Source organism: Carassius gibelio, chromosome B7, assembly GCF_023724105.1.
Source record: "Carassius gibelio isolate Cgi1373 ecotype wild population from Czech Republic chromosome B7, carGib1.2-hapl.c, whole genome shotgun sequence".
Taxonomy (NCBI): Eukaryota; Metazoa; Chordata; class Actinopteri; order Cypriniformes; family Cyprinidae; genus Carassius; species Carassius gibelio.
In genome coordinates this window covers 25185677-25197932 of record NC_068402.1, presented here as the reverse complement: position 1 = coordinate 25197932, position 12256 = coordinate 25185677, and positions in this window count along the sequence as shown.

Genomic DNA, 12256 nt, shown 5'->3' with positions numbered 1-12256 from the left:
CATAACTTAAATGAAGTAAAAAAAACAAACAAACAAATTTTTAAGTTCCGATGCATGATGCCATCCCGCAAGAACTGCTAAAAACCACAGTCCTTCATCATCCCTTGCCCGGCTATGGTTCCTCAACTGAACGTTTTCTCATGCTAATCAGGTTTTTTGTAGTTGAAGGGATTTGCTCTGTGGAAGCTTTGTCCCCAGTCCAACAAAGACCCCCCCAAAGTCAAGCCCACTGCCATGCTGACACAAAGATTCGTGGTTTTGGGGAGCACGTCCCCAGCTCTATTCATACTGAGTGCACCCCTCAAAACTCCCTAAAAAAAAAATCACTAATGAACTTTCACAAACTAACATATCTCCTTTCTTTCAGAGACATCAGATATGTTGCTGAATTTCAGTTGCTTACCTCAAAGCATGTGCATCCTCCCAAATGAACTATGAAAAAAACATATTTAGAGAAAGGAAAGATATATAAAATATAGATCACAAAGTTTTTCTTCCCATACAGGCAGTGTAAAGGAGCTACCAAACACAATAACAGGCGCATTAACAGGATTTTTGTGTCAGAGATTATATTACTTATCTAAACAGAAGACATTCAGAAGGCTTTTTGCCTGCTTCTGTCTTTGTGTAGTAATTGGGTTATTGGTGTATGAGCATTATAAAGATGAAGAGACAAAGTGCGAAGGAGGAGTTAGGTAGGGGGACAACTACACAAAGAGACCTTTCCCTTTACCATTTCTAATTGGACACCCATGGACTTTTGCTATTCACCTTCCACATTTTCATCCCAAAGCCAGAATCGAAAAGAAGGTATTTATATGCTGAGGTCTCGGGCTACTAACTATTTAGTATTTGCAAACATTTTTGACTTTTTTCCATTTTATTTGAATTTTTTTTTTAGTTTCTTAATATAGCTGTCTACCGTGTCTTAAATATTTTATACAATTAAGAAACTGATACAGAAGTTCCAGCCTTATTTTCATTGAAAGGGATCAAACACTTCTGACTCTATTCAAAGTTTCTGAATAATGTAGAGAAATTATTAAATTACTCTTTTCTTTTGAAAATGCCCCTGTAACCCTTATACACACCATCACCCTTCAAGCCCACCACTGCCTTCAAGCGTCCTCTGAGCAGCTTGTGAAAGATGTGAAAAAGATGATCTAATTATTTCATTTACTAATTAGCACCCATGGAATCTCACCCCAGCGTTGGCCTTCCCTGCCCGACCCCTTCAAAGTCAGTCTGTGTTAAAGGCCATTTTTATTTCTTTACCCAAAAGAAGACAAAGGTAATTTGATTGCCAGACCCTTTCCATATGCTTGCAGACCTGTGCGGTCAACCAAAGCCCCCAGAGACCCAGTCGGGTTGTTTCACTCAACCCTTGCAAAGTGTCAGCCCCCCCAGTCCCAAACAAAAAAAGTAAAAGCAAACACATCGAATCTAGTTAAAGAGAGAATGAGGCAAACAAACACAAAGAGGCGAATCAACTGACCCGCAAGAAATGCTCTCAAACACAACCGGCCTTCAAACGTCAGGGAAAGGCTGTATCTGTTCTGCACAAGAGGGCTGGTGAACGGAGATAAGAAATTGAATAAAAGAAAAAACAAAGATTTTAGACTAAAGCTTGACTTTTGTCTTAACACCTCCTTAATAGTCAGGCGTTGAATTAAGACGGGCAGATGGTGAGGAGATTACAACCATTTGAATTCATATATAAAGAACTGCTTCTTAAAGACGTTAATGAATTAGAAATGTGATTCGCATTGAAGGCTGATAGGGAAAGCCTCCCTTTACAGCCAAACGGACTGAGGCCTGTTTCTACCAGGGCAATCTGTATTTCAAACTGAAATGCTGCCCAGTGCCGCTCAGTTAGAGTGCAGTTTTAAATGAACCTCTAGAAGAAGTGCACGTGTGCTAATGTGACACCAGCACATAAATGAACCTGCATTGTCCTAGCAGATCATTGCCTCGTAGACTCATTAAACCTCCCCACCATCTCTGACTACAAGGAAGCACAGCATCCTCTTTACCAAAGAGCCACAGGGCCTGGGGTACCGGTTTAAACCGAACAAGGACGCCATTACTCTTCACAATACTCTCAATGGGCCAGCGGGGAGAAGGGCAGTCTGGCTGAAACTGGGGAATGTTTAATTAAACTTTGGAAAGGCTTGGAAGTGCATCTGCACCAAATGACCCTCCAGCTGAAAAGAGGGATTAGGCCGGTGGAGAGAGAGCAAGTTCATTAAAGGAGCGCAGGCACAGGGATAGCACTTATAAGAGAAGGCCGCCGGTGTAATTGCATTTCACAACTATTGGCATTCACTTACACACACATTAATTATGACTGGAGAGAAAAATAATTATTTTTAGTAAAAACTTTTAGGAAGGGACCAATTTAACCGACATTGAAAAAGTTTCAAAGAAGTATGTAAACTATGTCAAATGTGATAGAATTTCATCACAATATAAGTTATATCCCAAAGACAAAATTTGATTTTATTCACAACCAAATCTTAACACCTAGTTTAGGGACGTCAAGATGTTTTACAGTCATGCCCACAAATATTGGCACCCTTGGCAAATATGATCAAATAAGGCTGTGAAAATTAATCTGCATTGTTAATCCTTTTGATGTTTTATTTGAAAAATTCACAAAAATGTATCCTTTCATTGGATAATAAGAATTTAAAACCAAGGGGAAATATCATTATGAAATAAATGTTTTTCTCTAATACACATTGGCCACAATTAAGGACACCCTTTTATTGAATTATTTTTTAAACCTCCATTTGCCAGTTTAACAGCTCAAAACTGTCTCCTATAATGCCTGATGAGGTTAGAGAACACCTGACAAGAGATCAGAGACCATTCCTTCATCCAGAATCACTCCAGACCCTTCAGATTCCCAGCTTCTCCTCTTCAGTTCACTTCTCTCATTTTCTGGGTTCAGGTCAGAGGACTGGAATGGCTATAGCAGAAGCTTGGTTTTGAGCTCAGTGACCCATTTCGGTGTTGTTTTTGAGGTTTGTGATTGGATTATTGTACGGTTGAATGATCCAAACATGGCCCATTATAAGATTTCTAACAGAGTCAGTCACTTTTTGATTTTTTATCTGTTGGTATTTAATAGATTCCATGATGCCATGTGTCTAAACAAGATGTCCAGGACCTCCAGCAGAAATATAGGCCCACAACATCAAAAATACAGCTGTATATTTCATTGTACACATGGGGTACTTTTTATGCCTGTTTTCACCAGAAGCCAGTCCCATTTGAGATTCCAGTCGTGTCTGATAACTGAATATGCTTTAGTTTGTTTTTGGATGAGCTAGGAGAATTTTTCTTGAAACCCTCCCAAACAACATGTGTTGATGTAGGTTCTGTTTGACAATTTTTTTTAAAAGTTTTTCTGAACCAGAAACTCAACTATTTTCTGCAATTCTCCAGCTGTGATCCTTGGAGAGTCTTTAGCCACTCAAACTGACCTCCTCACCATGCGTTAGGACGATACAGACACACGACCTCTTTCAGGCAGTTTTCTAACATTTTCTGTTGATTGGAAATTCTTAATTATTGTCCTGCTGGTGGAAATGGGAATTGTCACTGCTCTAGCTCTTTTCTTAAAGCCACTTCACTCATTTGTGAAGCTCAATCATCTTTTGCTGCACATCAGAAATATATTCTTTGGTTTTTCTGATTGTGATGGATGATTAAGGGCATTTGAGCTTTGTTTTCCCTCCACTTTATATTTCTGTGAAACAGGAAGCAATGGCTGGATAATTTCATGTTTATAATCATGCTGGAGTGCTCAAAATTGTGAATATGAATGGGAATATACTTCAGAGATATTTTACTCATAAGAATTTCTAGGGGTGCAAATAATTGTGTCCAACGAGTATTTGAGAAAAACATTAATTTCATAATGATATTTCCCCTCGGTTTTAAATTCTTATTATCCATTGAAAGGATACATTCTTGTGAATTTTTAAAAATAAAACATCAAAAGGATTAACAATCCAGATGAATTTGCACAGCCTTATTTGATCATATTTGCCAAGGGTGCCAATATTTGTGGGCATGACTGTAAATAATAATAATAATAATAATAATTAATATGCTAAACAATACTATATTTATTTGATTTAAAAAAAGAATGGTAGAGACAGTAATATTGTGAATTTGTTAAACTATTACAGTTTAAAATAATGTTTTCTGTTTGAATACATAATTATTATTATTAATAATTAATCTAATATGATTTGGTGTTCAAAATAAACTTTTCTTATGATTATTATCAGTGTTGAAAACATTGCAGCTTATAATATTTTTGTGGAAACCTTGATACATTTTTTGAGGATTCTTAAATGGATAAAATGTTCAATTTATTGAGGTATGTATGCACATTCATACATGCATAGTATGATTTTGCTTTTTTATGTTCCATGTTAAAGCGAAAAGTCCTGCAACCATTCCAAGTAACAAATAGTATTTAGCATAATACCTGAAAATAGGTTAAAAGGCAAAAACACATGGTTACTATCATGCCCAGAAGACTGGGGGAATCCCCGCACATTTTGCTCAGCATATGTTGCAATACTCAATGCAGAAGGAGGACAAACATCTGTGCACATCTATAGGGATTCTATCATCATTGTAGAAATTAGCAGGGAGTAAAGCATTTGTTGAAGAGCTGTATTGGTGTATTAATAATTAACCATTTCCCCCTTTGCTTCCTCCCCCATAGACCCTCTCTCTGCTGACATTTCCAGGGACTGTTCTCTGTAGGAGGACGGACTTCTTCATTTAGAAGACAGGACAATGCACTACACTGCTTTTGTCCCTTTGAAATCCTGCTGGGCCTCAATATGGCCGGTCAGGGATCAATAGGGTAGCACAATAGCCATTACTCTGCAGATTCAATGGGCCTTTAAAGAAGGCGCAAAGCAGACAGCATCCAGACCGCATGGTGTCTGGCCACACTGGGCACAAATGGAGTGACGTAAAGAGTAGGAAGAGAAAAAAAATTCAATGGAAGAGGAAGAGGGGTTGTGGCACTTGAGATTGTTTTGAACTGAACTTGGACAGAATATCAAATATCATACATTTTACTAGTCAGGTTTATAAAGTCAGGTATATTTCTTTATAGAAAGCTTCATTTTACTTGAATGTAGCATAAAAATCATGACATGTGATACCAACATTAGACTCTGCTTATCTACTCTGTAATCTCTTTCGATGCAGGTTCTTTACCTCTCCGTGTGGGACAGATGGTCCTCCATTCCCCACATACTCTCACAGATTGAGCTGGTCTTTGGTTTACATTTGACAGGATGTGATTTCTTAGCTCAATCAAAGACGGCAAGAGGCCTAGCCCAAGTCCATTGTCCGAGCGATTAGAGCATGAATGGAGTCTAAAAATGGAGAACCAGTGCAGGGAGACAGCATGAAGAAGGAGGACGAGAAGGAGGAGGAGGTGAAGGAATGCATTTTACGGTGAACGAGAATAAGTGGCCCCTGGTCAGCAGTCCCCTGCAAGGATCTGGACTTTGTACGCATAGTACTCTGCCCTGTGCTGCGACGTGGCAACATGCTTTCTGCCACCCCACAACTCAACTATGAGAATGGATGCGCAGCAGGAAGCACTTTTTCTCGCAGTCCAACGCCATCTGCCACTGCTGAGTGTGGAGGGGCCCGGCAATATAAGTGCACTAGACAGATGTGATAAATGACTGCACACTCACATGCAAGACTATGAGGAAAAGCACATTTTACTTGCATTGTTAATATTAGTTTGCATTCTATACTGAATGTGATGCAGGAAAAGGGTTGTGTCTCATATAATAATGGCAAGAGGCATCTTTCTATTAAGCTGTCTAAACAGGTCTAAACAATGGAGTCCAATTGATGAACACATTCATAGTGAATCAAAAACATACAGCAGGACCAAAGCAGTCTGATTTATTAAAAAATTACCCTTATTGGTTTGACTCAAAAAACCTACAGCCGGAGCAATATAGTCCGGTTCAAGAACAAATTACCTTTATGAATAATGTTTTATAGTTGATCTAAAACTAACAGAGGACTGACCCTTATGAGTTGGTTCTTATTACTGATTTAAAAACCTACAGAGGGACCAATGTGGTCCGATTCACAAACAAATGACTCTTGTGAGTATGTTCCTAAAACTCAATTGGAAATGTATAGCGATTCCACTGTAATCTGATTCAAGAACCCTTTTTAGTGACTTAAACACAAATATTGCACCTTGTGAAGTCTGATTTACAGATGAATGGCTACTCTGTGCTCTTTCTTTTAATAAATAGTACAAAGTAAGAAGTTGCCAGTTTAAATTAATTTGATATTTCAAGTGTTGTGTAAGTATGTCATGATGGTCCATTATTACATATATAAAATAATAGGTTACTCTTTATTTTAAGGTGTTCTTGTTACAGTGTAATTATACAGTTAAGTATTGAGTAAAATAAATTGTCTACATCAGATAATTACTATACTACTATATGGTTAAGGTTAGGATTAGGGTTACTTGCATGTAATCATGCATAATTTATTTGTTATTATAATGGTAAGTATATGTAACGTGTAACAAGGACACCTTAAAATAAAGTGTTTTACCAAATATTATTCAGATATAATGAATATTCCATTATATCATTAAATGTTTTGATGGTTAAGAAAATAGCATTTCGATACAGAGAACAAGTGCAGACATCTACCTCAACTGTGCTGCTATGTTTGTTTGAGATCAATATCTATATAAACAGTGATAAATGGTGTTGCTAAATGAAGCTTTAAATTCTCGTTCTGGGGCAAAATACAGTTGTTTGTCAGTTAGTGAACTGTCGCCACCGCAGGACGGTTGCATGAAGGGTTTGTATGACTCCAAATGATACTGGCCTCGATGAAAACAACAAGTTACTGCAATGTCTACAACTACAACTCTAACCTTTGTGCAGTCTGTCATTCTACTGACAGGACATCATTCAGGACGAAAGCAAAACACAACGTGTAGTTGAAAAGTGGGAAAATGTTGTTCAGGACAAGTTGGGTCATGTTTATGTGACTTTCGTAGTCCTATAGTTTTGTAACGTAAGCAAAAATGAATATCATAGATGCTGATGATTTCACACCGTTCATTCACCAACATTTGCATGTTTATTCATCATCTTTTCATCATCATTTCATCATGCTTGTCTTTCCCTCCATGTTTCTTTCTTCGGTTCTGTGAGTGTGAGGTGAGGTTGGTACAGCTGTGCCTGGCAGGCCCAGTATTCCCCTTGAATCAAGCGGGCTTTCAAGACACACACACAGAAGACTGCCTCGGGATCTGTCACTCTGAATTTCACTCTCACAGAGGAACTCTCTGACAATTCACACTCAACCTGATTCTGAGGGAGTTTTGAAGAGAGAATCCGAAACTATTCACATTTGCATAACCATTAAACAGATTGGGGTCAGTAAGATTTCTGTTGAAAAGCACAACTGTTTTAAACATTGATAAATATAAGAAATGTTTCTTGAGCACCAAATCAGCATATTTGAATGATTTCTAAAGGATCATATTACACTGAAAATTCATGGGATAAAACATTAAAATTGAAGACGCATCATTTAAATAGGTAATAGTAATGTATTTATTTTTTTTTTATTGATATTTTTATTAATTTTTTTTAGTCAAATCATCTTGTGGTGGTGAGCATAAGAGACCCCAAATCTTTGAATGCACGATCAACAGATTTGTTTAATATGCAAAAACTTCCAGTGTGAGTGATCCACCACATTGTATATGTTTCACCCACGGCATAGTTAGTCACCTCACTTGGGTCTGCGCCATTACCAACCCTCATGTGAGTGTGACTGACAACATGTTAAGGGGCAGTTACTCGACGGTTTACTATTTGTCTCAAGTATCAACAGAGCCAGAGGCAAATGTCTCAACATGCATTCCATAGAATCACCGTTGCTTGTCATATCTGTGGTGTTTGCATGTAAAGGCTTTTGCAGTGTGCTGACATGAATTTGTATCTGACTAACACTGAACTATCCATTATTTTGTTCGCCACTGAACTTGTGATTTATCACCACTGTATTGATCTACCAACAGTAACAGTCTGACCAACTTCATCATGAAACTGAAGACTGGAGTAATGAATGCAAATTTAGTTTTGTCAGCAGCACAGGACTAAATGACAATGTAAAATATATTCAAACAGTGTTTGTTATTATATGTTTAACAATATTACTGTTTTTACTGTATTTTTGGTCAAATAAATGCAGCTTTGGTGAGCATGAGAAATTTATTTCAAAAACACTTAAAAACTGTACAAACCCATAACCTTTGAACAGCAGTGTAAATACAATGATTTGAATACACTTCTTCTATTGTGATCATGTTTTTAATATCTATAAAGTATACAAAAGAATCTGAGTGATACAGCTTTCCTGATATCAGCATCAAGATCATTCATTCTTATTAGTAAAAGCATTAGGTAGAACAGAGGCAAAGTTAGTGACAAGAAAGTGAAGCTTCAGAGAAACGCAGTGATAATTTAGCCTGTGAGAACAGTGGATGGACAATGGAATGGACAAGTGAAATCAAGCTCAGTCACCTGTTTTCTCTGTCTCAGTGCACTACCGTCCTAACCTGCAGTGAGGTTCCTCTTGGTCACTCTTCAGCTAACAGCAGGTTGCTTATTGAACTCAATGAATAATGCTTTGTGCAAATATGAATATGAATACCTAAAAATGTAAATTGTCAGAAAATATAGAGTACAGTATATAGATGTTTCTCTCTACCCTGGGCATTAAATAACGTATTCTAGAATGCAATAAGACAAACTGATCCTATAAAGGATGAGTATCATCTTTCAGAATGAAATGTCCCAAGTCATCTTGATGGCCCTAGTTAATGTATTTTTTTCTGTTTGTAGTTCAAGCACCAATACCAGGATGGTATATTATAGGTCAGCATACACCAAGGACATATAAAGGATCTCCAGAATAGGCTCACACCAAAACTTCTAAGCTTCTGTATTTAAAAACAGAACGTTATACATTTTTTTAAAAAATTATAATTAGTACGTATTATCCTGGAAACTCAGTTCACTATCAATTAGTGTACCAAGGTACTTAAAGTGATCAACATTCTCATCAGGACCATCTATCATTTCATTCTTTACAGAAAGCCTGGCATGCTTAATTACTAATTTCTTGGTGTTACGGGTCACTCGGGAAGCTGAGGAGTAACAGATAATGATGTTTATTCTAACAGACACAAGCAGAGGAGCAGGTAGTGAGGGATGAGTGAATGGATGGATCCGTGCAGGCTGGGTGAAGACGTCTTGGAGTGAAGGTGAACCACACACACGCACTCTGGGGATGTGGGTCTTCGGAGAATCACTGGAGAGAGTAGAAGGGGAGTTAGTCCTTATAGTAAGCATACAGGAATGACCTTGTCACGAACGTGACCGGACAATGACTGAGTGCATGTGTGTGGCTTTTATGGTGCTGCGGTGATTGGGTGGTGATGCAGATCAGGTTTAAGTGATTTAGAATTCCGATGAGGGTGTGCGTTGTGATTGCGTGGAGGTGGAACCTGGCGTGTTTGTAACAGTACCCTCCTCCCCACGGCCCACCCCTGAGGGCTGAGGACCCCAAAGACGTGGTGGACGTCCTCTTCCCCTGGTAGCGGGTCGTCCGGATGATTGGAGTGGAAGGTATCGAGTAAGGTAGGATCCAGGATATCGTTGCGTGGGACCCAGGAACGTTCCTCTGGACCGTATCCTTCCCAGTCCACTAGGTATTCCAGTTGTCCACCACGCCGTGGGGAGTCCAAGATGTCATGGACTGTGTAGGCTGCGCCGGCATCTAGGAGGAGTGGAGGGGGGGGGGGGGGGTCTTCAGCTTCACCAGGTTCTGTGGAGGGAGAGACAGAAGGATGGTGAGGTTTTAGAAGGGACACATGGAATGTGGGGTGAATCCGGTACTCAGGGGGAAGCTGGAGTTTGTATGTGACCGGATTGATCTGCTGGATGATGGTGAATGGGCCAATGAATCTGGGACTGAGCTTGCGGCAGGGTAGACGCAGGCGGATGTCCCGGGTGGACAGCCAGACCTTCTGACCGGGTTGGTAATTTGGGGCCTCTGATCGGCGAAGGTCGGCTGTCGTTCTCCGTCTGCGCAGTGCCCGTTGTAGTTGATGATGTGCCGCGTCCCAGACCCTCTCCCTCTCCCAGAACCAGTAATCAATGGTGGGGACATCCGAGGGTTCATCTGACCAGGGGAATAGAGGTGGTTGGTAGCCGAGTACGCACTGGAAAGGAGTGAGTACGGTGGTGGGTTGACGGATGGAGTTTTGTGCATACTCGGCCCACCCCGGGAATAGGTTCCAGGAGTTCTGGTGGCCGTGACAGAAGGTACGGAGGAAGCGTCCAATCTCCTGAACCTTCCTTTCCGTCTGCCCGTTTGACTGAGGATGGTACCCAGAACATAGGCATATGGCCACACCTAGGAGGGAGTGGAAGGCCTTCCATACCCGGGAGATGAACTGGGGGCCTCGATCTAATATGATGTCTTCTGGGATGCCGAAGTACCTGAAGACATGGTTAAACAGTAATTCAGCCATTTCCATGGCTGTGGGTAGGCCCTTTAGAGAAAGAAGATGAAGGATTTAGAAAATCTATACACTATGACAAGAATACGGGTATTGTTATCTGAAGGCGGGAGATCTGTGATGAAATCCACCCCTAGGTGTGACCACGGGCGATTGGGAACGGGCAGAGGATGGAGCTTGCCTGATGGAAGATGGTGAGGGCTTTTGGACATGGCGCAGCTGGTACATTCATTCACGTACCTCCTGACATCCAAGGCCATGTTGAGCCACCAGAAGCGTTCCTTCAGCAAAGAGAGGGTTTCATTGACCCCCGGTTGACCAGTGCCAAGTGATGTATGAGTGGAGTGAATGAGTGGAGTGCGCCCTGTCCTGGGGATGTATTGGTGTTCCGGTGGGCAACCCAGCTGGGTGTTGGTAATTGGCTTGGTAGGAGGAAGAGTTTCAGAGGAACAAGTAATAGGAGAGACAATGATACTTTCAGGAAGAATTGTTTCCGGAGTCTCAGGCTTTTCTTCGAGATCGTAGCATCTGGATAGCGCATCTGCCTCTCTGCGTTCCCCTCATGTATCCAGATGAGGTTGTAGGCGCTGCGGAGGTCCAACTTGGTGAACACAGTGGCACCACGGAGATGTTCCAAGGCAGCTAGGACGAGGGGAAGTGGATATCTGAATTTAACTGTGATATTATTGCGAGCCCGGTAATCTATACATGGCCTTAAACCTCCGTCCTTCGTCTCCACGAAGAAAATGCTCGAAGCAGCAGAGGATGTCGATGGACAAATATAACCCTGGGCAAGCGCCTCCTTGATGTAATCCTCCATGGCCTTCTCCTCAGGAATGGATAGGGGATATATCCTTCCCTTTAGCACTGGTTCACCCGGCAGCAGATCTATTGCACAGTCCCACGGCTGGTGTGGAGGCAGCTTGGAGGCCCGTTTGGGGCAGAAGACGTCACTGAAAGGGGCGTAGCAGTGAGGGATTGCGATGGACTGGTTTTCCACTGGGCTCTATGGATGTGGAATAGACTGGAAGAGGTTCAGGAGAAGGTGTGACTGGAACTGGACAACCATTTCCTCGTGGTGGAGTAGTCCGGTTTGGAGGGATATGGGGCCCAAACTATGGCACATGCACCTCCTGCTTCGAAGCTTGCTGGTGATAGTGTGGACTGGGTAGGCTGACAGTGTTGCCGTGGTAGGGAGCTTGAGCTGACAGCAAAGGGCGCCGGAGATGAAGTTGCCGGCTGACCCAGAATCGAGGAGGGCGGAAACTGGAAGGGATGTGTTTGCGGCAGTAAGTGTCACAACAGTGGTGAGTGGTTTCATTTGGTATCTTGTAGGGAGAATGGCACTCACGATGGGATGAGGAGGACAGACGGGGCATACAGCTATGGCATGCCCCAGGGCTGCACAGTAGAGGCACAGATTCTGGGCCAGCCATCTTTGTCGTTCCGCCATAGTAAGGCAGTAGGAATCGAGGATCATGGGTTCGTTGGCTGGTTCTTGGGAGCTGACGGTTTCTGGTCGGCAGAGTGGTGTGGAGGAATGCGTCTGGCCCTGGTGCTCTTCTAAGCATGACTGCATATGAGTGGCGAAGCGGATGGACAGCTGGATGAATCGTTCTAGCC